The 26,911-nt window shown below is 36.1% G+C and overlaps 1 protein-coding gene across 1 annotated transcript in view; it reads left to right on the plus strand.

Moving 5' to 3' along the window:
* The window catches only part of GPC5 (glypican 5), a 1,400,898-nt gene that overhangs the window by 447,338 nt on the left and 926,649 nt on the right, over nucleotides 1–26,911 (plus strand). The window lies entirely within an intron of this gene.

Raw genomic sequence — 26,911 nt, forward strand, 5'->3', positions numbered from 1 at the left:
CGAGTAGCTGACTTCTATTTTGTTATCATTCTCTATTTCTAGATTCTGTTAATTTACTATTTTATGTTGCTTTTCCTAAAGGGTAATAGGAATTTTATGTTTCTTTATTCATTTTTGTTTATTCCTTCAAACAGATAGTTTTATCCCTTACTGTATTTTTAGTACATAGTACCTAGTGCAGAACACTAATATATACTGAACACCAATATTTGTTGAACAAATGTCTGAAACTGAATCTATGAATCTGTCCTGCTACCACAAAATTGTGTGTGTGTGTGTGTGTGTGTGTGTGTGTGTGTGTACATAGATAGACAGATATGTATGTATATATATATTTTTTTTCCTATACGGATACCATCAACTACATAGTTGTCTAAGCCAAGAGTTCCTGTTGGAATTGATTAAAGCCCATGCATCCTCATTGTGCAAAGTCTGTGTTGCTCACCGAGAGCTGTAGTTAGAGGCTAACCATTCCTTCTGGTTAATATCTGAGAGGAAGAATCATGTATCGAGGAGATAACTGTGAGGGAATAAAAATAGAAACCCTTAAGGGCAAAAGCCCAGCCTGGATTTCTTTTAATGATTAGTGAATGAAAAGACTTCATCATTAGATGTCATTAGTGTTTATTACATAAAATACATAACTGAGTGGTATGCACATTCCTGTTGGTTCAATTTCTCTGGAGAACTCTATTAAAGAAGTTATTATTATTTACATGTGCACTGACAATATGTCTAAAGATTGTCTGAACACATATAAATTTATGTCAATGATCATATTTAGTTCATTCATATTACACTTGATTCTAATTCTTACAAACTTGATGGTCGGTAGACTGAATGATGAAAGGAGACTCTGTCCCCTATTGAAGTGTTTGTGAAGTTATATGCCAGAGTTTTGGAGACTGAGGAAAAGGCTGAGTTTAAATAATTTTATAAGCAAACTCAATGCTTGAATGTAAGATAGTACTTTGGAAGATCTGGAGGATTTCATAATGACTTTTACTTTGGTAATTATTGACAGGTTCACATGTAAATAATGTTTACTTAGGTAAGCGCAAGTAAATCATGCGTTTTCTCTGTCTTATTTTAAATCTGAATTTTTTTTTACTGTCTTGGCTTTTACAGGAAAATATTCATTATTATGTTTAAATTATAGAATCTATTGTGTTCTTTAGATGCATTAGAACTTGGTGAAATATTAAATATAAATAGCTCACGTTATATATTATACCGAACAGGACTCATGTAGCAACTTTGGCCATATTATTTATAAGTGGTATAATATAGTTAGCTTTAGAAAAATAAGTGTAAGGCCTATAAACTGTGACTAAATATGAGCAAAAGTTATTTTAAGTTTTACTTTTAAGTAATATTAAATACCATGACAACATTAAAAGAAGGTACATTTCCAATTAAGGACTTGCAAAACTTTGATTAAAAATAAAACATGCTATTTTAAAAGGAGCTAGAATATCCAAAGTTTTCAAGTTAAGTAATTCTAAGCATATTCAGAAAAGGATATTTCAAACCAATATTTTGAATATTTGATTTTGGAATTCTGAAACTGAAGCTATCTACACATTATAGCAAATGGAATTTTACGATCTGTTTTGTCTTAATTTTTTTTTTTTTTTTTGAGGAATCTCGCTCTGTCCCCCCTGAGGGCAGTGGTGTGATCTCGGCTCACTGCAACATCTGCCTCTGGGGTTCAAGTGATTTTTCTGCCTCAGCCTTTCTGTAGCTGGGACTACAGGCACTAGCCACCATGCCCGGCTAATTTTTATATTTTTAGAAGGGATGGGATTTCACCGTATTGGCCAGGCTCATCTTGAACTCCTGACTTCATGATCTGCCTGCCTCATCTTCCCAAAATGCTGAGATTATAGGCATGAGCCACCGTGCCCAGCCTGTTTTTGTCTTAATTTTCAAAGTAAATGTTAATTGATTTTGTGGGATACTTTGGCAAACCTGGGAAATCCCCAAACAAAGTTTTTAAAGTTTTTCCTGTTCTCCTTTGTTTTCTACTTTCTCTTAAATAAAAGTATATCTCTTGTACAAATAAATACTATGAATTATAATAATGATAAATTATAATTTTCTTCGGTGAGGATCAGTTCTCCTAGACATTGGTTTAGCTACTGCCAACTATTTGGTATAAAAATCTGTAGCAATGGAGAGGTGAAGAAGAGCTAAAGGAAGATAAGAAAGACAACAGCATCTTTCAGAAGGTCCTCTTAAAAGGAATCACTTCTGGTTTTCTTACAAGTTATAACCTCATTACACTAAAGTCACATCTGAGTGTTCTGAAACTTCAAATACCCAATGACCCCATGGCAAAAACATCAGACAACATTTGCTCTCATTTAAATGATTTTTCTTTTCCTTTTTCTTTTTTGTTTTTCTTATTCTCTGTCCTCATTTCTCTCTTGTTCTCTCCTCTCATCTCTCTTTTTCTCTCTGTTTCTTGCTACCTCCCCTAGTGACTTTCTGTCTCCTCATCCCATCCCCACAGTACTTAGGTGCCACATCAATTTGACCTCAAATTTACAATGAATATTTATTAAATTGATGCTTCTGAAACTTTTAAAGAATGAAGAGGTATAATTGTATCAAATAATAATTTGCTGGATGGGTAAAATGAATGAAATTTCTCAAAAAGGCCAATGGACTGAATACAGAACTTTAAACAATAAATTTCTGCTGGTGATATGGTTTGAATGTTTTGTCCCCTCCAAATCTCATGTTGAAATGTGACCTCCAATGTTGGAGGTGGGCCTACTGTGCATGCAATACATGCACAGTACAACCAACAAAACCAGAAAATTAGTATTAATACATTGCTCCCATCTCATTCTAGAGCTTCCATTAAAATTTATCAATAGTCCCAATAAAATTTCATAGCAAAAGGATCAAGTTCAGAATCATGCATCACCTTTGATTGTCACATCTTTTTAATGTCCTTATATCAAGAAGAGATCTCTAGAACTAACTTGACCAAGATTTCTGGCCCATATTTTCTTTTTTCTTAAACGGTGTTTAATTCCCAAGGATGGATTTCCATGAATGGTTTTGTGCTGTCCTCCTGGTAATGACTTCTTGCTCTGTGAATACATGAGAGATCTTGTTGTTTAAAAGAGCCTAGTATCTCTCTTGTTCCCTCCGTCCCCATGTAATACGCTGGCTCCCCCTTTACCTTAAGCCATGATTGTAAGCTTCCTGGGCCTCAGCAGAAGCCAAGCAGATAATGGGGCCATATTTGTATAGCCTGCAAAACCATCAGCCAAATACTCCTCTTTTCTTTATAAATTACCCAGTATTCTTTTATAGCAATGAGATGGACTACTATAGTCAGTTTTGACAACATGAACCTTTCAGATTAAAATTTAATTTTGAAATTCACCCATTTGTTGCGGTTGCCTTCTATCCTTTCTGTAATAATGAATTTTGCATATGATTTTAAATGTGCTTTAAACATTGATTCACTTTTAAGCTCTATTTTTGGAAACTACCAGTTTCCACTATTGAGATAAAAGTATCATCATTGAGGCTTTACTGCTGAGGTAGCTGTTGTTTGATTTCCCTTCAGTTCTGCTGTCGCAGAGGAAACGGGAATCTCCACAACTTATATGACATGTTTGTCTGAATTCTAATCTTCCACACCTGTTGTAGAAAAGAGAATAAAGTGGCAGTCAAGGGCAGTTTTTGAATTTAGAAATGGTATCTGCTCAGTATTTTCCTCTGTGTCACATGCTAAAACATATCAAATAAATTGTGGACAATAAAAGAATGAGAGAGGTTTAATATGATATTTTACTCCTAATAGATGTTAGAATTAAACATTTGAGCATGTGAATCCTCAAATTTTATCTAAAGTGTGAAGTGTGGTTTCTAGTATTCTTGATCCTATCACAAAAAAAACAATGCTTCCAGTTTCCTTGTGATTTAACAAAACATCAAAAAGTTGGTTGTTAGAATTAAACAAAAGTCCTTTGTTATTGATTAAATAATGTAAATATTCACGAGTGGTGGATGGTTTAGAAGTTCAAGTAAGTTACCTAAATCAGGAAAATCAATTCAAAAATGATTTCAAAAATTTAGTTATTTCTGATCAAATCTTCTTAACTTTTATTATAAATGAGGAGACAATTGTATAGCATTTCAAGAAAATGGGTTTTCCCACTGAAAATGCTGCCTGACAAATATTGTTCATGTTTCTGTGATATTTGTGGTAAATTCAGAATTTTCAAAAGGGGACATGGCTAAATTTCTAAATGTGATTACCGGTGAATTGTGAGCTCTTAAATGAATTGATTAAAGCACTATGGGAAGTATAGTTTCATAGATACAGGAAAATGGTGTGTTTAAATTGTTGTATTGAAATCATGTTATTCAAGAAATTGTATTTTTTCAAGGTCATATTGAAGATCAGGCTACAAGGGAGACTGAGAAAAAGCAGCCACTAAGGCAAGATTAAACCAATAATAAGTGTGTCATTCACTGGGGCGAAAGAATTACAGTGGAATTTGCCTTTAATGAAGAATTTGGGGACTGGTTAACCATGTCAAAAACAGTAAGATAAGATGACAAGTAAAATGAAGCCAGAAAGTGACCATAGGGCTGGACAACATGTAGATTATTGGAGACTTTGGGAAGTGTCAATTTTAGAGGACTCATGTGATAGGAACCTAATAAGGGGAACTGAAAGTAATATGAGGTAAAGTATTGGAGACAAGGCTGGGCATGGTGGCTCATGCCTATAATCCCAACACTTTGGGAAGCCAAGATAGGAGGATTACTTGAGCCTGGGAATTCAAGAGCAGACTGGCTAATATAGCAAAAACCCCTGTCCCCAAATATTTAAAAATTAGCTGGGTCTGGTGGCACATGCCCGTAATCCCAGCTACTCATGAGGCTGACAAAGAGAATCTCCTGAGCCTGGGAGATTGAAGCTGCAATGAGCTGTGACTTTGTCACTGCACTCCAGCTCGAGTGACAGAATGAGACCTTGTTTCAAAAAAGAATTGGAGACAAGAAGTTTGGTTGAAAAAGAACACAAAACATGAGGTAGAGGTTAGAGGTGATGTGGGGCATTTATGATTGTTTACTTTATGTGGGAGATTTTAATGTGCTGGTCTGTATGGTCAGGAACAGAGGAATGGGTGACTTATTATAGAGCCCCTGTATGCAATAGAATGATTTCCTTAGTTATGTAAGACAGATTGGCCTGGGAGAGGAGGAACATTTTACTTTTTAAAAAAGGAGGAAAGAAATAAAGGATCAGTGTGACCACATGTATATGGGGTAAAACTGTCCAGCAGTGGTCTTGCTAACTGCTCTGTAGGGATTATAAATTATATTCTTGGACAAAGTCAGGGTCCTAGAAGAAAGATACATGTACCACACTACCCCAATACCTTCTGAAAGTTACTTTGAATAATTCTCACATTGCTACAAAGAGCTACCTAAGATTGGTAGCTCTTATAAAGAAAAGAGATTTGATTGACTCATAATTCTGCAGGCTGTATAGCAGGCCTGGCTGGGAAGGCCTCAGGAAACTTACAATCATGGTGGAAGGTGCGGGGGAGCAAGCATATCTTCACATGGCGACAGCAGAGGGAGAAATGTTACACGCTTAAACAGGCAGATCTCCTGAGAACTCACTCACTATTATGAGAACAGCAAAAGGGAAATCTGCCCCTATGATACAATCGCCTCCCACCAGGTCCCTCCTGTAGCACTGGGGATTACAATTCAACATGAGGCTTGGGCAGGGACACAGAGCAAAATCATATCACATACTGTTAGTATAGCATGACTGTGTGAGAATGATTTTTCACGTTCTTAGATACACTTAATTGGCAAAGACTGTCCATTAAGAGTTCTTTGGCCTAACACACTACATCAGATTCTTATGTTCATCAAAGTGAATTGAAAATCGGTTTTCTCATTTTCATACTGTTGCTATTCCTGCCTCTCTAAAGATGAAGAACTCCCTTATGCGCTGTAGAGTATGAAATGCTTCAAGAACAAGAAAATGGTTCGTTAGAAAAGGAGTAGATAAAACGGCCTAAACAAATGACAGCAATTCTTGTCCTGACCCTTAATTTATTACTCCTGTGGGTTGTCTGTAAGAGTGAAGCATGATAAAATAATATTTAAAATATTAGAATATAAGGAAACTCAGTCTCCCTAAGCTCTTATGAATTGACCATAATACTTCAGGGGCTAGCTTTTATGCTTATGAATATAATTTTGATTAATTACATGCATGACTAATGAGCAGAAGCCATGACACTTATAGTGCAGTTCATTTTACCTGTATTAACAGGGCACTTACCATGAATAAAGCACCTTCAGGGAAACAATGAGTAACATCTATCATCAACTGGACTCTTCACACTATAGACCCATATTCTGGAGAACTATACGTAATAAAGCTGTGATTCATGTGCTTGGGAAGAATTAAAAATGTATGTATTAAGCATAAAATGCAGAATGAATTAATACAGCTATCAGTATATTTGAGTTATTTTTTTCTGGTTTCTTGCTTAAACATTGACGTGTTAGAAGAACATGGTCTTGATACATTTATTCAAGTTGATCAATGTTTCATTGGGAGGACATACAGGTTAAATATTCCTTATCTGAAATGTTCGGTACCAGAAGTGATTAGGACTTTGGATATTTTCAGAATTTGGAATATTTGCACATATAAAATGAAATATCTTGGGGATGGGAGCTATGTCTAAACATACAATTTATTTATGTTTCACATACACCTTGTATATGTAGCATAAAGATAATTTTATTTTAGCTGTGTAGATACTGAATAAACTATGTGTTATATGCCTGCATTTTTACTGTGAATTGCAAGAGATCCAGTGTGGAATTTTCCACTTTTGACAACATGCCAATACTCAAAAGTTTCAGGTTTTGGAGCATTTTGGATTTTAGATACTCTGATTAAAGATACTCAACCTGTATACTTTAACCTATACCTAGAAAACTAATACAAGAACAGAAAAGCAAATACCCCATGTTCTCACTTATAAGTGGGCACTAAATGATAAGAACCTATGAACACAAAGAAGGAAACAGAAACTGGGGTCTACTTGAGGGTAGCAGTGGGAGGAGGGAGAGAGGGAGAGGTGCAGAAGTGATAACTATTGGGTACTGGGCTTAATACCTGGGTGATGAAATGATATATACAACAAATCCCTGTGACGTGTTTACCTATGAAACAACCCTTCACATATACCCCCCCAAACCTAAAATAAAGGTTAAAAAAGATGAATATATAGCAATAGTGCATAGTAATACCTTTAACATTAAAAAATACAGTGAATGTATAACTTCTAATTTATTTTTTGACTCAGATTTCTAATTTATTTTTTGACTCAGGTTCACAAATTACATTGGAACCCAATGTTCTAAAGTTTTAGTGTATTAATTACGTTGGTATTAATACAGTCTCACATCTCCAAATTGAGTTTATTTTTTAAGCCACTTTAGATTAGATTTTGCATCTCTGAAATGATTTGTTTTTGGAAAGGACTTCCTTTTCCTTTACACAGTAATGGAGTGAGGGAGAGAAAATGCATTGCCATGACGCTGCGGTAGTGGGGTCTACGACTGCTTTTTTCGTGACAGTAGTGCAAGGCTGCATCAGTTGTGTGACTGAAAGAAAGAGCTGAAGAAGAAATGCAAAATTCTAGAAAATGAAATACATAGGTCACAGAACGCAAGATTGTGGTGGAAAGATGAAAAGAAATGCTGATTGGTGACTGTGAACCTCTGGCTGTGAAGGGAAAACACTCTGAAAATACTCAAGGAGAGAGATTGCCAAGGTGTGGATGGTGGCATTTCTCTCTCTGGGAGAATGTCCTTCTTCTTAGAAACAGAAGAGTTAAACTAGATGATGATGACAGTGTCTCCTTTCCAGCTGTAAATTGTTATCATATTAATACCTCAACTGTGGTTTCAGAGTGTAGGCTAAGGATTACGTTAGCAAAGTATATATGAGATCCCCATGACAGACTAACAGGGAGAAAAGAGGCCTGGATAAACATCTCACTAAAGTAAGAGTACTAAGAATTTCCACAATCAGGGTTATCAGCCAAATTCAGAAAAATAAAATGTAAGAGCCTTGGAAACATTTAGGAAGAAAGATGTTAAACAATAAATGAGAAGGAAGCATTCTTTTTCTTTCTTTTTTTAAATTAGCACAGAAAGAAAACATATTTATATGCTCTTAATTGTGTTTGTCAGAAAGATGGTTATAGAACCTGAAAAATTTCATTGAAAATAGTATAACCAGGGCCGGGCGCGGTGGCTCAAGCCTGTAATCCCAGCACTTTGGGAGGCCAAGGCGGGTGGATCACAAGGTCAAGAGATCGAGACCATCCTGGTCAACATGGTGAAACCCCGTCTCTACTAAAACTACAAAAAATTAGCTGGGCATGGTGGTGCGTGCCTGTAATCCCAGCTACTCAGGAGGCTGAGGCAGGAGAATTGCCTGAACCCAGGAGGCGGAGGTTGCGGTGAGCCGAGATCGCGCCATTTGCACTCCAGCCTGGGTAACGAGCGAAACTCCGTCTCAAAAAAAAAAAAAAGAAAATAGTATAACCAAGAAAATTAAGGTGTTAATGTGTGCATATGTGTGTATATAGGCACATTATATGCATATATGTTATTTATATGATATAGGATGAATATATCAATATACAATATATTATTGAAGTTGACTTATTTCTCACAATAAGCATATAACATATTTGATATAACTTACCTAATGTCTATTCACATTGAAAGTGATAGAGAAGAAAAATGGATCCATTTGCATTTTTTATATACATTGTACTTTATACTTATTATTAGCATATATGTAATCCAGAAAAAGAAGTCAATATTAAGCCTGGCAAATGGTATTTGATTGGTACTGCAGTGGTGTTTTATAAAACACTCATGGAAGAAAGAAGAAAGAAGGAATTTAATGATGGTTTTCCTTATAAAATCGGCAAATAATTAAGAAAATAAAATGGCAAGTGGTTTCAAAATATTTTATTAATATACCATCTCTGTTATTTTGTAGTTTATCTTAGACCAAAAGTGAATGCATAGATGCAGTATTTTTTAATCAGTAAATTACTGATTCATTTAAAATGTTTATCTTACAGAAACTGATGTGCAATTGCCATAGAAAATCTAGAACATTTTGAACCGTTTTATAAGCATAAACATGTCTAGCAATCTAGACTCCAGTTTTCATATTTTGATATGTTTCTTTTCAGTGTTTCTGGAAAGTATTTTGCACAGTGATTAAGAGAATGGGCTCCTTAGCCAGTTTGTCTGGCCTTAAATTTCAACTCACCAAACTGGGCAGGCTTTTTGTTCTTGTTTTTGCTTTTGATAGAGTATCGCTGGTATGGTTTGGCTGTGTCCCCACCCAAATCTCATCTTGAATTGTAACTCCCACAATTCCTACCTGTTGTGGGAGTAACCTGGTGGAGGTGACTCAATCATGGGGATGGCTCTTTCCCCTGCTGTTCTCATGATAGTGAATAAGTCTTTTTTTTTTTTCCCCATTTATTTATTTTATTGCATTTTAGGTTTTGAGGTACATGTGAAGAACATGCAAAATTGTTGCATAGTAACACACGTGGCAGTGTGATTTGCTGCCTTCCTCCCCATCACCTACATCTGGCATTTCTCCCCTTGCTATCTCTCCCCAGCTTCCCACCCCCCACCGTCCCTCCCCTATTTCCTCCCAAGATAGTGAATAAGTCTTACAAGATCTGGTGGTTTTAAAAACGAGAGTCTCCCTGTACAAGCTTCTCTTGTCTGCCACCATGTAAGATGTGCCTTTTACCTTCCGCCATGATCGTGAGGCCTCCTCAGCCACATGGAACTGTGAGTCCATTAAACCTCTTTCTCTGTATAAATTACCCAGTATTGGGTATGTCTTTAACAGCAGCATGAAATCCGACTAATACAGTCACTTCGTCACCCAGGCTGGAGTGCAGTGGCCCATTCTCAGCTTCTGCGTCCCAGGCTCAAGGAATCCTCCTGTGTTAGCCTCCTGAGTAGCTGGAACCACAGAAGCATGCTACAATGCCTGGCTAATTTTTGTATTTTTGATAAAGACAAGGTTTCACCATGTTGCCCAGGCTGGTCTTGAACTCCTGAGCTAAGCTGTCCTCCTGCCTCAGCTATCTAACCTGCTGGGGTTACAGGCATGATCCATCATGCCCAGCCTGAGGCAAACTATTGAATGCCTCTGTGCCTCAGATTCCTCATCTCCAAAATGTGAATCAATATCTCCATGTTCTTGTGTGAGTTAAATGAGGTAAAAATTCATAGTATTTAAAGGCATGCCTGGAACATAGTAAGCACAGAATAGGTAGAGTGACACATGTTCTGTGTCTGCAAAAGAATCTCAATTTAGGCCTTCTGTCCTAGACTATTAATAGGAACCTCTTTCACTTTCAGTAGTACCCTTGTGCAGACAATAAATTTTATAGTCACACTGTATGTGAAAAATTGTTATTATGTTTTCTAGGCATATGCATGATTTTACATGGTTGAGGTAGTATTATATTAACAGTTTCAATCTTATTTTTATCACCTTTATATGGTATAGTTAGAATTTTCCCATTTCAATCCCTTTTTTATTAATAATTCTAATGTTTGTATGTGATCTGCTAGAATAAATATTCCTTAATTCACCTATGTGTATGTCTATCGTTTTTAATTTGGCCTACCAAAATAATGCTATGATGAGTATCTTTGCCCATATATTTTGACTACCCTTCTGTTTAATTTTTTTTTAATACCATGGTAAATTTAAATTATTGAGACAAAAGCAATGCACATTTGTTAGGATTTTGATAATGGTGTGTGTCTTAAGCCATGTAGAATTCTAAAATACAGCTTAGACAAGAAATAAGGCAACCAAACTATCTCTGCCCAGGCTTTTGCTGAAACTGCATTTCAGAGTTAAAATTACATAGAAGCTTCGGTTGATTCTTTCATTTGACCTTTATTTGCTGAATGGCCTTTTTATCCTATGTTGGTAATGATATTCAAGTTTCTTTTCTGCTTGGTATTCCTACACCATATCCTAGCTGTCATTTTGTGCTAATTTTCCATAAATTATCTAGCAAAAACAAACCACTCAATAACAAAGAATGAATTGAGTGTATGCCCCTTTGACTTATGATTTCTGGAGCTGGAGATCTCCTGTGGCTTAAGGAAAATATTCAACACATCAGTGTGTGTCAAACATCAGTTCTGAAATTATCAGGTAATCTCAAATCTCCAAGGCTGTTGCTGTGGGTTTCAATAGATTTGCAGAGTTGTTTTAAAGGAAATAGGAAATGTCAGACTTGTGTCTCTAAGGTTTGGTCTCCTGAGTAATGGTTTGTATATGTCCTTTATTGGATGCCCTTTTGTCCGCATAAAGCAGAAATATTAGGTTTGTTTGGAATCTGTGCTCTTCTGTTTGAGTCTGACGAGGCTTGACAATTTCATATCTTTCCTTTGTTTTCATCTTCCCTGTATAGTAACTTTTGATTTTGTAGTTACCTTTAAAACACATTAGGTACTTTTAAACAGTAATTAATACTTTATAGGACCAATAGATTGAGGTATGCTTAAGATGATATCTTTTTGTTTTAATCAAGATAATAAAAAATTACTGAGATTTTAGAAAATTTCAGGTGGTAGTGGATTTATAATTGCAAAGAGAGATATTACTTAATTTAATAGGATGTTTTGTGGTATTTATATTTCATTTCATCATGTTGTTAAACATTTTTTCCTCCAATAACATTTCTGTTTGTTCTCCATTTCTCTGTTTTATAGGATTGAAACTGCCATTCCTGAAACATTTCCTTCTTTATCGTGCCTTGCAACTTTTATCTCTCTGTTCTTAAATTATATTCTCTAGAAGTTAAATTTGGAATATTTGTTTTTAACTTTTTATTTTGAAATAATTACAGACTCACAAGAAATTTCAAACAAAATACAGAGAAACTTCATGTATTTGTCAACCAGCTTCCAGCAACAATAAAATTTTACATAGCTACAGTGAATTAGCAGAACCAGGAAATTCATATTGGCATAATACAATTAACTAGTGACATGGTTTAGCTGTCCCCACCCAAATCTCAACTTGAATTGTATCTCCCAGAATTCCCACGTTGTGGAAGGGTCCCAGGGGGAAGTAATTGCATCATGGCAGTTAGTCTTTTCTGTGTTATTCTCATGAGAGTGAATAAGTCTCATGAGATCAGATGGGTTTATCAGGGGTTGCCATTTTGCTTCTTGTCTCATTTATCTCTTGCCACCACCAATGTAAGAAGTGCCTTTCACCTTCTGCCATGATTCTGAGGCCTCCCCAACCACTTGGAATTGCAAGTCTAATTAAACCTTCTTTACTTCCCAGTCTTAGGTATGTCTTTATCAGCAGCATGAAAATGGACTAATACAGTAAATTGGTACCAATAGAGTGGTGCACTGCTGAAAACACCCAAAAATGTAGAAGTTACTTTGGAACTGGGTAACAGGCTGAGATTTATGAACAGTTTTAAGGGCTCAGAAGACAACAGGAAAATGTGGGAAAGTTTGGAACTTCCTAGAGACTTGTTGAATGGCTTTGCCCAAAATGCTGATAGCAATATGGACAATAAAATCCAGGCTGAAGTGGTCTCAGATGGAAATGAGGAACTTATTGGGAACTGCAGCAAAGGTGACTCTTGTTATGTTTTGGCAAACAGACTGGCAGCATTTTGCCCCTGCCCGAGAAATTTGTGGAACTTTGAAAGAGAGATAACTTAGGGTATCTGGTGGAAAAAATTTCTAAGCAGCAAAGCATCCAAGATGTGACTTCAGTGCTGTTAAAAGCATTCAGTTTTGTAAGGGAAGCAGAGCATAAATGTTTGGAAAATTTGCAGGCTGACTATACTATAGAAAAGAAAATCCCATTTTCTGAAGAGAAATTCAAGCTGGTTGCGGAAATTTGCATAAGTAGCAAGGACCCTAATGGTAATCCCCAAGACCATGGGGAAAATATATCTAGGCCATGTCAGAGACCTTCACAGCAGCCCCTCCCATCACAGGCCTGGAAGACCCAGAAGGAAAAAATGGTTTTCTGGGCTGGGCTCAGGGTCTCTGTGTTGTGTGCAGCCTAGGGACCCAGGGTCCTGTGTCCCAGCTGCTCCAGCCATGGTTGAAAGGAGCCAATGTACAGCTCACACTGTGATTTCAGAGGATGCCAGCCCCAATCCTTGGCAACTTCCAGGTGTTGAACCTCTGGGTTCACAGAAGTCAAGAATTGAGGTTTGGGAACCTCTGCCTAGATTTCAGAAGATGTATGGAAACTCCTAAATCCCCAGGCAGAAGTTTGCTGCAGGGGTGGGCCCTCATGGAGAACCTCTGCTAGGACAGTGTGGAAGGGAAATGTGGGATCAGAGCCCCCACACAGAGTCCCTACTGGGGCACTGCCTAATGAAGCTATGAGACGAGGGCCACTGTCCTCCAGAACCCCAGAATGGTAGATCCATGGACAGTTTGCACAGTGCACCTGGAAAAGCCCAGTCACTCAAGGCCAGTTGGTGAAAGTAGCAAGGAAGGAGGCAGTACCCTGCAAAGCCACAGGGGCGGAGCTACTGAAGACCATGGGAACTTACCGTTTGAATCCGTGTGACCAGGATGTGAGAACTGGAGTCAAAGGAGATCATTTTGAAACTTTAAAATTTGATGGCCCCACTGGATTTTGGACTTGCCTGATACCTGTAATGACTTTGTTTCAAAGCCCCACCTTCAAACACCCTCACACAGGTGGTTAGCATTTCAGCATATGAATTTGAGAGAGATATAGCATTTAGTCTGTAGCAGTAAATGTGCAATATAAAGTAAATAATCAGCTTTATTGTTGTGTTGCATTATCAGAATGTACATTTCCTAGTATTAAATCTTTGTATACCTAAATTCGTATGCCAAATCATTGGGGTGGGTGATTTCTTAGTAAGCATAGAATTCAGTTCCTTTTTCTTTTAGTTAAGAATATTTTAACTATGTTTATGAGAGATACTGTTTGGTAATTTTATTCTTTTTATGTTAACTTCATCAATAGTTGGTAATAGTTATGTTTGCTTTGTAAAATTAACTGAAAGGAAGCCACTTTTTATAACTTTATACATATTTCATAGTTTGGGGTTCATTTTGTAAGATTTTTTAAACAGATACTAAAAACACTGGTTATAGGGACGTTAATTAAGATTTTCAAAATAATGTTTTATGCTTCTTGCAAAAATTGATACATGCAAACAATTTACCATTTTAAAAATTAAGATTTTTTTAAGCAGCACATGTTTATTTTAGTGAAATATGTATTTAATTTTCTAAGATAGATAGTATTTTTTGTCTTTAAAAATTTTTCTACGTTTTTATGTTTTTTCACTTTAAATTTAATATTTTCTCAGTTTTTATTTTTATCACATTTGCCATATTTTTCTGTATTATGGGTTATTTGTTAAAGAAGTAACTCCTGTATATGTAGATATTTACTGTTTTTATTTATAATTTATTACCTTTTAACTTAATGTGTAATTAGTGTCCCTTTGATTTTACTTCTATGTTTTGCTGTACCATTTTGAAATTCTTGAGTTAAATTCTTTACTATTTTTAATTTTTTATTTATAAAGTTTAAATGTTAAATATGTCCCTTCAGTTTAGTTATTTTGATGTTCTCACTCATCACACATTTTTTAGGGGAAACACTATATGCCTTTTCATCAAATCAGTCTCAAGAAACTGAAAATTACTTTTTATATGCTTACACTCAAAGCTTGGATAGAGATATGTCTCCACTTCCTTAAGTTGGGGGAAAAAGTTATTCTTCCAGGCTATAGTCAAAAGAAAAATAATTATAGTAATTTTTGTTTGTTTGTTTGTTTGGGCCTTTGTTTGCTTGAGGTGGAATTTCAATCTTGCTGCCTAGGCTGAAGTGCAGTGGAGTGACCTCAGCTCACTGCAACCTCCACCTCCCAGGTCCAAGTGACACTCCTTCCTTAGCCTCCCCAGTAGCTTGGATTAGAGACACCAGACACCACACCCAGCTAATTTTTGTGTTTTTGGTAGAGACGGAGGTTCACCATGTTGGCTAGGCTGGTCTGGAACTATTGACCTCAGGTGATCTGCCCGCCTTGGTCTCCCAAAGTGCTAGGATTATAGGCATGAGCCACTGTACCCAGGCTACAGTAACTTTTAAAAGTAGGTTGTGGTGGACAAAAGTCCACAGAAATAACAAACAGAAAAATCTATTTATTAACACTATTTTCTAAACAAAAGCTTTCTTACTTTTAAAATGTAAGTCATAATGGCCTGTAACAGATGAATCATGTAAAAATTGAAATAAATATATAAAATTTTAACAAAGAATTTTAACATATTTTAACACAAAATTCTTTAAAATTCTAATTTATACCTTTTTATTACCTTCTGTATACACTCTTGATACATTACCCATTACATTAATTATTAATGTACACTCTAGTCAAGATCTTTTATTATGTGAGGTCATCAGTCAATGATAATAGAGATATTGATGAATTAGTCTCCTCATCAGAAATTGAGCAACATTGTCATTTAAGATGATACATGAGCCTTTAAAACATATTCAAAAATATTGAGTCTTAGTCTTCTATTGCTTTTCTCTGAATGTGCATTTAGACCTTTGTGCATCTATCTACCCACCCATTCATTAAACTTTCAGCATTAACTTTCTACTCCAATGACCAGAATCATGTTTGTTCTTGTTGACTGCTGTACTCCTATTGCAAAGACCTAGAACATAGTCAGAGCTCAGTACACTCTGAGGATTCAAAATAAATGAACAGAGATTGTTGTAGGAAGAATTCTAAGATAGCCCCTATGACCTTCATTCCCTCATGTTACTCTGGTGATACCTTACATGGCAAAGGAGTCGTGCAGATGTAACTGAGGCTAATAATCAACTTTAAGACAGTGAGAGTATCTGGGCAAGCCTAATCTAATCACACAAAAACTTAAAAATCAGGGTGTTTTCTTCAACTAAGATTAAAATGGGAAGTCAGAGAGTTTCAAAGTACAAGAAGCATTTAAAGCACATTTTTCTGATTTTGAAGATGCCTTGCATCTTCTTCTGAGTTCAGTTTGAGGTTATCTTTCTAATAATGGATTAGATTTCATTGTTTTAAAAAAGGAACAATTTATATGAATCTATTTTTAAATACATTGAAGAGGGTGATACTGGGGGTGCTGGTTGTTCTGTTTAACTTTCTCTTAATTTCTAACATAATTGAATTTTGAGTAGGTAATCTAACCTATATGGTTTTTATTTTAAAAAATATATTGAGGTTTTATGTAATCTATTTTTAAAATATTCAATGGAAACTTGAAAAAATACTGTTTCGCATATTCTTGTATATATGTATTAAAAATCTTGTACAGTATAATGCTCAAATTTTATCCTTTATTTAATAAGTCATAGCAAAGAGATATGCTAGTGATTTCACAATTAAATGTGACATTCATTTACTGTTTTGCTTTGTAACAATAAATATTTTATTGTTTTCCATGTGATAACTTTTCCTTTAAATTCTACTTTATGTGAAATCAATGATGTTATAAATAGTCTTTGTTGTTTACTTTATTAATCTTAGTACATTTTAATATTGTTAAACTTACAGTAACAATTTGTATACTTCCTGGAAAGAGGTTAGGGTAATAGAGTTTGATTTTTTGTTTTGTTTTCAGCTGAGGTTTCTTTTATTTTTTTTTTTGGTAATTTCAATGTTATGGTCTTTCTTTAAATAGTTAGTGGTATAGTTCATCTTTGTTTATCATACCTGATTTATTTTTACTTTTGTGAACTTGCTTATAGTTTCCTTACAAATATTAGGTGGGTCCCAAGGTTATTGCGGTTTTTGCTAATTACTTGTTAAAAGATGGTACATCTGAGGAAGTAAATGAGGAAAGGATGATAGAGATTGGTGGCAGTAGAGCTGAGTCAGTCTTACAGTTGCTATTGCTGCTTAAGAAATGACCGCAAATTTAATAAGGTGAAAGAACAACCACTTCCTTATATCTCATGGATTCTATAGGTAAGAAATTCCAGCAGGATTCCGCTGAGCGATTCTTCTTCTCTCACATTATTAACTAGGATGACTCAGTGCTAGTCAGCTGGAAAACAAGCCAGTTTGGAAGATGCAAGGTGCTTTTCTCTGTCTTATAAATTGGTGGGGTTGTCTTGAAGGCAAGGCACAGATGGGAGGGACTCTTTGATTTGAAATGCAAATCAAAACTACAGTGAGATACCATCTCACACCATTCAAAATGGTTATATTAAAAGTCAAAAAATAACAGGTGCTGGCAATGTTGTGGAGAAAAAGGAACATTTCTACACTGTTGGCGGGAGTGTAAATTAGTCCAATCATGTAGAAAACAGTGTGATGATTCCTCAAAGACTTAAAAAGAGAACTGCTATTTGACCCAGCAGTCCCATTACTGGGTATATACCCAAAGGAATATAAATTGCTCTATTATAAAGACACATACATGCATATGTTTATTACAGCAGTATTCACAATAGCAAAGGCATGGATTCAACATAAATGCCCATCAGTGGTAGAATGGATAAAGAAAATGTGGTACCTATATATCATGGCATATTATGCAACCATGAAAAATGAAATCATGCCCTTTGTAGGAGTATGGATGGAGTTGGAAGCCATTTTCCTTAGCAAACTAATGCAGGAACAGAAAACCAAATACTGCATGTTCTCACTTATAAGTGGGAGTCAAAGATGAATACATAAACACATAGAGGGGAACAACACTGAAATATTCTAAGCAGAGAAGTGATATCTGAATTGCATTTCTGAGATATCTCTGGCACTTGTGTAAAAAATGGCTGAAAGGTATCAATGGAAGAAGCTAGGGGACCAGTTAAGAGGCTTTTGCAATAATCACAAGAGGAAATAAGTGTGGCTTACACTAGGAATCATCAAATTGGAAGGGCTCATGTTGAAATGTGGTCAGAATCTGGACATTTTGAGTAAGCCTATATGAAGTTTTAATACTATCTCAAAATAAAGACTATAGAAGGTTTTTCCTTTCTCATGCCCTGACACCTTCCATATCCTTTATTTTGAGATAGTATTACAATTCTTACTATCTTACTGAAAATTCTTACTATCTTGTTTTGTAAGTTGGAACATCATTACAGTTTTAATTAGGGTATTGTTAAATATTTATTTTTATTTTATAATTCAACAATATTGAAAATACTTTACAATATTGTTGTGGTAAATTATCATAAAATATGAAAAGTAAATCTTTCAATTAACTGAATCAGTTGTTCCCTTGCAAGATTTTGACTTCACAACTTCCTAATTCTTGAAACATAAATTTTGATTATTTTTCTAATATGTACCCATAGGTCTTTGAGTAAATTTTTATTGAAAGGACAAATTAGTGCTGGATATGCAGATGTCATCACTTTGTATTCAGGTAAAGACAACCTGATATATATGATCTTCTTGATCGTATTTATTCTCTTAACATCTTTATGTCTTCTAATAATGTTAACAGAGAAGAAGAAAAGTCTTATCTAAGCCTGACATTTTATTTTTAAGGATTTTTTTTTCTTTATTGGTAAAATTCAGGAGTTTGGCTAGTTGTTGTTTAAATACGGATAGCTCTTCCGTGTTGCTTCCCCCTCCCCGACTAGAATCTGGTTGGTGCTTTTATTATTCGTACTTCAGTGATAGCTTTGATCGTTTCGGGTCTCATTGCCCTTGCGTCCTTCCCCAGGACACAAACTGTGGTCTCTGGCATGAGTTTATCTCTTTCTCTCCCGCCCAGAGCTCTGATTCAATTACTGCTTGAAATTTTCAGCATGTCACTTTCCTTCTCCATGGATTTCCCTGTGGATGGAAAATCTGCCCTTGCACTTCACTTTCTTAGAATCCTCATCTCAGCTCTCTCCCATTTTGTGATATGAGCCTCTTTTGACATTGTAGCCTTCATCACCTATTTCCTAAATGGTGTGTTTCTACATACTGTTCATAGACAAATAGTTTAAAGCAATGTTCTATAGTTTCTTGTGGTTTGACAATCATATATTTTTAAATATGTTTTCTCCCCATGAGACTTCAGCATAGAGTTTCCCTTTTTCTGGTATGCAGGATGATTTTTAGAATTTTTTTTCTGTTATATTTTCCCCATTCTGTTTACCTAGAAGGTAGTGATATTTACTCCAAACCAGAGTTTGATGTTGTATTAGTCAATATTTATACTGCTATGAAGAAATACCTGAGACTATAAAGAAAAAAAAGGTTTAATGGACTCACAGTTCCACATAGCTGGAGAGGCCTCACAATCATGGTGGAAGGTGAAGGAGGAGCAAAGACATGTCTTACATGGTGGTAGGCAAGTGAGAGTTGTGAGATTAGATCTTGTGAGAGTTATTCACAGTCATGAGAACAGCACAGGGAAAAACCCATTCCCATGATTCAGTTGCCTCCCAATGGGTCCCCCCCATGACATGTGGGGATTATGGGAGCTACAATTCAAGATGAGATTTGGGTAGGGACAATTCTATGGCCAAACCATATCGTTTATCCCCTGGCACCTCCCAAATTTCATGTTCTCACATTTCAAAAATCAATCATGCCTTCCCAACAGTCCCCCAACATCTTAACTCATTTCAGAATTAACTCAAAAGTCCACAGTCCAAAAGCTCATCTGAGACAAGTACTTTCCACCTATGAACCTGTAAAACTGAAAGCAAGTTAGTTACTTCCTGCATACAATGGCGGTACAGGCCTTAGGTACCCTCAATGTATTTGGGTAGAGGGAGAAATTGGTGTAAACAAAGGGGATACAGGCTCCATGCAAGTCTGAAAACCAGTAGGGCAGTCACTAAACATTAAACTTCCAAAATGATCTGCTTTGACTCCAAGTCTCACATGCAGGTCACACCAATGCAAGTGGTGGTCTCCCACAAACTTGGGCATCTCTGCCCCTGTGGCTTTGCAGGGTATAGCCTCCCTCCTGGCTGCTTTCACTGGCTGGCATTGTTTGTGGCTTTTCTAGGTGCACAGAGTAAGCTGTTGGTAGATTTCCCATTTTGGGGTCTGAAGGATGGTGACCCTCTTCTCACAGCTCCACTAGGCAGTGCCCCAGTAGGGACTCTGTCTGGGGGGCAGAGCCTACATTTCCCTTCTCTACTACCCTAGCAGTTGTTCTTCATGAGTCCCTGTGCCCCTCCACAGCAAACTTCTGCCTGGACATCCAAGTGTTTCCATACATTCTCTGAAATCTAGGTGGAGGCTCCCAAACTTCAGTTCTTGACTTCTGTGTGCCTGCAGGCTCAACATTATGTGGAAGCTTCCAAAGTTTGGGGCTTGCATTCTCCGAAGCCATGGCCTGAGCTATACCCTGCTGTCTCCTGCCCAAGGCGTGGCTGCAGTGGCTGAAATGCGGGGCACCAAGTCTCTAGGCTGCACACAGCAGGGGGACCTGGCCCTGGCCCAGGAAACCACTTTTCCCTCCTAGGCTTTTGAGCCTGTGATGGAAAGAGCTTCCCTGAAGGTGTGAATGTGTGAAGGTCTGAAAGTCTAACATGTCCTGGAGACATTTGCCCCATTGTCTTGCTGATTAATATTTGACTCCTTGTTACTTATGCAAATTTCTACAGCAGGCTTTAATTTCTCCCCAGAAAACATATTTTTCTTTTCTGTTGCATTGTCAGGCTGCAAATTTTCCAAACCCTTATGCTCTGCTTCCTCTTGAACACTTTGCTGCTTAGAAATTTCTTTCACCAGGTACCCTAAATCATCTCTCTCAAGTTCAAAGTTCCATAGATGTCTGGGGCAGGAGCAAAATGCTACGTCTTTTTGCTAAAGCATAACGAGAGTCACCTTTGCTCCAGTTCCCCACAAGCTCCTCATCTCCATCTCCAGCCTGGACTTTAGTGTTTGTCACTGTCAGCATTTTAGTCAAAGCCAGTCAACGTGTCTCTAGGAAGTTCCAAAATTTCCCACATCGTTCTGTCTTCTGAGCCCTCCAAGTCTCTAGGAAGTTTCAGACTTGCCCACATTTTTCCATCTTCTTCTGAGCCCTCCAAACTGTTCCAACCTCTGCTTGTTACCCAGTTCCAAAGTCACTTCCACATTTTCAGATATCTTAATAGCAGTATCCTACTCTACCAGTAGCAATTACTGTCTTAGTGCATTTTTATACTGCTGTGAAGAAATATCCGAGACTGGGTAATTTACAAAGAAAAAGAGGTTAATGGACGCACAGTTCCACAAAGCTGGGGAGGCCTCATAATCATGGCAGAAGGTGAAGGAGGAGTAAAGCCATGTCTCATATGGTGGCAGGCAAGAGTGTGTACAGGGGAACTGCCCTTTATAAACCCATCAGATCTTGTGAGACTTATTCACTATCGCAAGAACAGCACATGGAAAAACCCACGCCTGTGGTTCAATTATCTCCTACTGGGTTCCCCCAAGGACACATGGGGATTATGGGAGCTACAATTCAAGATGAAATTTGGATGGGGACACCACCAAATCATATCAATAATATCTAACAGGAAATGATGGTTTTTAAAATTAGTTTATTCTTCTACCTTTGAGAAATTGGCTGAGGCCCTTTCTCTGATCTGCGGTAGAGATAAGGTTGATATGCATAGCTCCTCTCAGTAGTGAGCAAGTATTTATTGGAATAGCTCAGCTAGGCTAAAGTGGAGAACTCTAATATCTAGTCCGGCTTGTTGCACAAGATATACACAATATCTCGCATGCACGTATAATGCAGGGTGCTGGTGATGGCAAGAATGAGTGCTGCTTTATACATTATTCATGTGATTGCTTTCTGGGTAGAGGTTCTAAAGGAAGGCTGTATTTTACTTGGAAAATAATCTTAAATGGCCAGTTGGTATGATGCAAGTTGCTTATCTGTAGTCCTGTTTTGCTTTATTATCCCTCTCTATTGTTCCCCAAACTTATTAAAATCCCATTGGATGAAATAACAATGAATAACATAGGGAGGGAACAGGACGGGAGAGAAGAATGCCAGGGAGGTCATGCGGATAAGACCTGGGCCACTGGAGATGCAAACTGCTAGACTGGCAGTTCTGCTGCCTCTTCTCCCAAGGCGTACCCAGGCCTGACAGGCACCCGATACATCTGTTCGTTGGTCTGTTTTCATTGTATCCTCTATCTTCTGAGGAGCTTAGCATATAACATATGTGAGATTGGCCAGTATGGCCCCTCAAAAAGTAAGAATAGAGCTGTAAATGAATAAGTGCCCATTTTCTGGGACACTCCAAGAGTCTGACTCAGGGGACAGGCTGGGAAAGGCAACTACCTTCTTACATGATTTTCATATTGAGGAAATTCTTCCATTTCATAAAATAAAATATGGATGGGACAGTGTAATTTAATTGCTCTTATAGTTAGTAAAAACTTCCTTCTAGATTACTCTGCATATTGAGTGTCAGTTCTAGTAATTAGCGTTGTTTTAAGTTTACATTTGTTTGCTTTGTTTTACTGATTTCTTACTTTCTTTTTTAATGGGAACTTGGATAGGACTCCATTACAAAGTATCATCCAGATGCTGTTTAAAACTGGGCCAAATCGGCATTGGAATGAAATTACACATTCATGGGATTTGTTACTAGAGTCAGTACTGTTTTGGAATGATTCATGTAACATTTATAAGGACCAATTCTGAGAAAGGTAAATCATTCCCATAAATTATTTTTTAGGTTACTTTAGTGTCAGTCATATATTCACTCACATAACAAATATGCATTGAGCTCCTATAGTACTAGAGGATGATTAAACAGATACACTACTTGACCTCAACAAATGTACTGTCAAGAAGGAAGTTACGGATGTTAAGCAAATGATTGCACAATTGCTACTTAATTACAACAATAATAAATGCATCCTGGAAAATAAAATATCATCGATCAGTAGATGCAAGGCATCAACCTAAATAACAGAGAGAGACTCTCTAAAAGAAAAGTGGATGGGGATGGAGTATTTCAGTAACAATACATGTGCCATAGTCAACTATGCATACATTCAGGGAGGTAAAGGAAGACGAAAGTATTTAAAGAAAAAAGGTGGAGGATTACACAATTGCTTTGACATAGTTATCCTTGATTACAAGGATCAACACCAAGGGTGGTGCCAGTCCAAGGTTGGACAGGCATTTGCTGGACGTATGTCCTTGCAGGTGTGTTTTTGTGTGTAAGTTTGTAATGGCAAGATTGTGGTTTTTGCAGTCTTTTGTGATAGTTCTTGTTATCAGGCATCTGTGCATGAGAATTCTCCCTCATGGCTTTCTCTGGCTGCATTTGGCATGCTCTATTTTTATTTTTAAAATAAATGACTCTATTTTGATTCTGAACACTTTCACATTTTTCTCTTTTGACCAAGATCTTTCCCTAAAGGTGTCACCGCTCAGTCGTCCTGCAGTTAGGTTTCAGTTGCCTCTCAGTGCTGGGATGGGTCTGTCCTGGGTTGTTGGTCTGACCTCACATTGGAGGCAGTAAGGTTACTAGGGGTCAGTGTTAAAACTCATTTGCTACATTTGAGCATCAAGAGAAATTTGTAGTGAGTGGCACTCAGGCTTCCTGGAGTCCATTATTAAGTTCAATTTTGTTTGTTTTGTAGTCTTTGGCTATCATTTAAAATTGCTGGCCAGCCTTATTCTGTTAGGAGTTGTCCTGCAGAAATTTAACAAGTAACAGATACAAAGTTTTAAAAGGTAAAATGCAAAGAAAAATTAATAATAATATTATAATCTCAATTTGCATAATAATTTTGAGCCATTAATCTAGTCTTAAAGTAAACTGATTTAATATATCAAATGATTATCATCCTGTCATGCAAAAAAGAAGCCATTAAGAAGAGTAGACGTCTCATTGTGATTTGGAGTTTTGTTATCAGCATCTTGGGAAAAGCCATCTACTGTGTGTAAACATCAATTTCTCATCCTAGTTTGCAGTTTGAATGTCTCTGGTTATGGCATCGAGCAGTTTGGTGACATTTTGTGTGGCCCATATACCAGGTATGAAAATTGCTTTTTAAAATTAATCTAATTTCAACTTACAGTATTTCAAGAACAGAGCTGATCCCGTTTTTGGTAATTCTGTGGAATAAAGTTAGATTGGAGGAATATAAAAAATTCAGTATCTAGTCTGTTCTATAGGTAGATAACAAGAACTTGAATACAGTCACAAAGCCACAATCTAATAGCAGACGTATTTAAGATTTTTTTTTAGAAACAGCTTTTTCTCTCTATATTGATCACATAAGAATCTCAGATTTAAAAACCTCTTGAGCCTGGGAAGCTTAGCCAAGGCAGATTTTATGTACAGTCTTAAGGTTCCTAGGCTTGCCAGGAAGTGACAATTTTTACTTGCTGTAAGAGTGGGAACCTTTGAAGGCAGACATTATGTGCATGGACTCAAATATTATATTCTGTTTAAAGCCTTGGTAATATAACCAATGTTTTCAATTGTATCCTTCTATAAAGAGATAGCAATTTTTTATTGAACTTATACAAATAACTATACGACCATGAAAAATAAGAATACTCATGAATAATTTCTGCATTTGGAGGGATCAAGTAGGTAGAAAAAAACAAATATTTTCACGTTTGTTCATAAAAAGTATGTTGTACCAAATTGCTATACACTACAAAGAGCTTATGAGAGAAAATTTCCATAAATCTGGAAAATTAAATAAGAATCAACAATGTTTCAAATAAGTCATAGAAATATTATTTTCATCAGGTACTTTAATCTCATGTGATTAAATTTTGTTCAGCTTGACCTTGATTAGCAGTTTCATGAATTCATCAGTTTCTTCATTACAGTTTAAAATTTTTTATTTAGTTCATTTATCTTAAAGTTATTAGGAACCTCCATTTAAGAGTGCTTATTAGAGTATTTTCCATGAATCTGATTGCAGATGCCTCTAGAGAATTCAAAACAAAAACTGTGAGTGACAAAAACTTTGAACAACTATGGATAAACAGATAATGAACATTTATAATTGAAAACAAAATTTAGTTTTTTTAAATAACAACCCAAATTATGACTGATAGCATCACATCAGGACTGTCAGACTTTTATACATTTCACATAATCTTTAGAATACTCGCATCAAAAATATAACCACAAATATAGCTACAAACAAGAGTTAACACAGCAAAAAACATGACTGGTGACATATAACGTACTGGTTAATTTATATAATTTTTGAAACATTAACATACCCAGTCATTTTACTTCTGGACAAACATTTACCACATAATATTCTTTCTCATAAAAATTTATTCTCTTTTCAACCATTCTTACCAAAAGTACATTTTCATACCCAGAACTTTCTTCACATTTCTCTCTCCTACTTACTTGTCCTTTTTTACCATGTTTTTATGGTTTTCCAAATTTTTATTTAGAAACAACCTTTAAATAAACTCCAAATTAGACAAAATTATTCTTTTTCTCAATGAAGAACACTTTTATGCTTTTCTTACAAATTTTTATTAAAATATATTTCATTTTTGATATACTTTATACACAGAATTGTATATTAACTGTAATTTTACTTTTTTTTTTTTGAAATGAAGTCTTGCTCTGTCACTCAGGCTAGAGTGCAGTGGCGTGATCTTGGCTCACTGCAGCGTCTACCTCCTGGGCTCAAGTGATTCTCCTGCCTCAGCCTCCAGAGTAGCTGGGATTATAGGTCGCTGCCACTGTGCCTGGCTAATTTTTGTATTTTTAGTGGAGATGGGGTTTCATCACCTTGGCCAGGTTAGTCTCAAACTCCTGACCTCATGATCTACCCGTCTCAGCCTCCTAAAGTACTGGGATTACAGGTGTGAGCCACCATGCCCAGCCACAAATCAGTATTATGATAAAAATTATTATATAATTTTGGAAGCATGATTCCAAAGAACATAACTTGTTATGTCTTAATAGACCCAAATATATTTAGACTTTCTATAAAATATAGGAACCAGTAACAAAATTAATCTTTAGCAATTTCTGTTTCAGTTTTATATCTTATTTGAAAATGGCCCAGAAATTTAGTATCTATGACTTAATTTAACACAATACTTTAAGAGTTTAAATTAAACAAAAAGTTTATTCATAAACATTTCTCTTTTATATTTATCTGATTTATTTATCTTTAACACTTATACCTAGATACTTATGAAAACTAAGATATTAGACAAAGGAAGTCACCCTTTGAAGTTTTTTATCTGTTAACCATTTTTATAGCCTGTGAAGGTCAAGTATTTTCCTAAATAAGAAACTTAAAGTTATTTGCATAGACATTTTGCTGATAACTCAAAAAATGTAGTTGTTTTTATTAAACAAACAATATTCAATTACTCTCACATATCAAAGATTTACACAAATGAAGATCACTCTGTTTCCAGGTAGACTTTGTAGTTTTATAAACTTTGTATCAAATACTGATACCCTGAAAAATATAGCAGAGACAAATCCTGCCTGACCAGTAAACCTTAGGAAAAAAAAGTGTGCCAATGACTTTGAAGACATTTGTATTTTTATTTCATCACAAATTTAAAACCAACATATTTATTAAAAATTTACTTAAGCTGTATGAACTAAAATGCTTTTAGGTTTATCACTGTATATTTTATTTGAGCATGCATCTGACTAAGCCAATCTGAATAGAATTTTTTTCCCCATTTATTTATTTTATTGCATTTTAGGTTTTGGGGTACATGTGAAGAACATGCAAAATTGTTGCATAGGTACACACGTGGCAGTGTGATTTGCTGCCTTCCTCCCCATCACCTACATCTG

Source organism: Cebus imitator, unplaced genomic scaffold (assembly GCF_001604975.1).
Source record: "Cebus imitator isolate Cc_AM_T3 unplaced genomic scaffold, Cebus_imitator-1.0 Scaffold158, whole genome shotgun sequence".
NCBI lineage: Eukaryota > Metazoa > Chordata > Mammalia > Primates > Cebidae > Cebus > Cebus imitator.